The sequence below is a fragment of the Lipotes vexillifer genome, unplaced genomic scaffold (genome assembly GCF_000442215.2).
Source record: "Lipotes vexillifer unplaced genomic scaffold, Lipotes_vexillifer_v1.1 scaffold67, whole genome shotgun sequence".
NCBI classification, from domain to species: domain Eukaryota; kingdom Metazoa; phylum Chordata; class Mammalia; order Artiodactyla; family Lipotidae; genus Lipotes; species Lipotes vexillifer.
The window spans coordinates 2,460,402-2,462,209 of NW_006797638.1; the positions used below are offsets into that span (position 1 = coordinate 2,460,402).

Sequence of the window (1,808 nt, forward strand, 5' to 3'; positions counted from 1 at the left end):
TATTGTGAGGTATGACAATAGTTAGGAAATGACACATTAGACAATAAATAACATCAAGAGATTGTTCTTGAACCTGAACAGGAAGAGACAGAGCCTGGATACTAAGAAGAATCGTCATATGCACTGATTATACAATAGACAAATACTAACTACTTCTCTACCCATTGTTCTAAGTCTTCATTTCTACCTCATATGGGCCCATGGATTTTGTAATATATTTCAAATATAATTATTTATAGAGATATAATTCAGACATTCTAAATTGATCACCCACTGGGTGCTACATGCTACCTATTTTATTTATTTATTTTTTAGTTCACATAAAGTTTAATCAGTCAAGTTAATGAAAAATATCAAAATTTTTGAATTAGTGTATGACAGAAGAAATTTAATTTTGTTTCAAATAATACAGTATTTGGTGTTTCCATTCTGGACAAGCTATGCTGCAGAAAGAGCAATGGCATTGAATCTCCGTTCGTCAGGGTCACGTTCCATAAACTTCTTGAAAACTTCTATGGCATCCTCTAATAAAGTTTCATCACTAGTTTCCCCATGGTTACTTGGAAATGGTTTCCATCCATCTAATTCATAGAGATACCCATCTACATGAACTAATGCAATAAAATGAAGATCTACTTTTTCATCTATATTTTGTGCCTCAGTCTGACCTTCATGGTCACTGGTCTCATGGGTAACTCGAATGGAGTCATAGTTCCCCAGGTGTATGGCTTGTTCTTCAGGGCTCAGTGACGCAGACTCCGCCAGGAATTTTTTCAAGGTTGATCCAGATTCAAAGTTCATCTTGTCTTTATTGTTGGCAATAGCATGGATTAGTCCAATTGTTCCACAGGCCCTGCTGATTGTTTGCCTCATGAAATATACTGATGATGTATTATTTTGTCCCTGAGATTTTATTTTTCCCTCTTCTTCTGTTCTGAATACTTCATACTTTTCTGTAATAGGGAAGAGAAGCAACACTGCACACACAGGTCTTGGTACCATGCTAAGGAGTTCAGGATCCATTCCATATACATCAACAAACTGCCAGTTAGGATGTAGACCTAATTGTTTGAGAAACTGGTTGGTGACCTCAGGATTGGCCTCCAGCGGCAGCCAGCGCTGACCCTCCATGGCCGCTCCGCCTGGCCCCTCTCCAGCTCTCTAGATGTATTTTAAAATTGTTCAAATGAATGAAGTACATGCATTGATCTTGTTCCTGTGCCAGCATCCACTATAGAAAGTGCAACATTTTTTGAGTAATTGTCACATTATTACCTTAACTAATACTTAACTTTACCGCAAGTGCTAGATTTTAAATTTTATGTGTCCTAAATACTTTAAGAGTCTTTTCCCCCAGATTATTTAGACACAGTTAAAATCCCACCACAAGGAGAAATCATAGTCTACAGTATTATTATCTAATGGATTCAAAAACTATATGTTTTCTGATCCTGGCTTAATTGTCAATGAATGAACACTATGATTAATGCCAATAAACTGAAAACTTAGTAGTAATAACTCTAAATTTAAGATCAATTTCTTATTGTAATTAATTTTTCAATTTGCTTATGAAATTTTTAAAAGTTTCCTTGTTTTCTTTCACTTCCCTTTTAAAAAAACTTTTCCTTTTTGAAAGAAAACATAAGAAATTGTGATGATTTCAGTTGGGTAAATTTCATGTCTTAATGGTAAATTAAATTATTTAAAATAAAACCATGGATAGAGTAAGTGGTTTAGTCTAGTGTTTCTTCCATAATAATGAAAAGAATCTTTTTTAGGTACCCAGCTGCCCCACTGACTATTTATAA

The 1,808-nt window shown here is 34.6% G+C and overlaps 1 pseudogene; it reads right to left on the bottom strand.

The window, feature by feature from the left end:
* Positions 1–438: 438 nt before the first annotated feature.
* On the bottom strand, positions 439–1,131 carry LOC103086711 (ubiquitin carboxyl-terminal hydrolase isozyme L3 pseudogene; annotated as a pseudogene).
* Between the last annotated feature and the right edge of the window lie 677 nt (positions 1,132–1,808).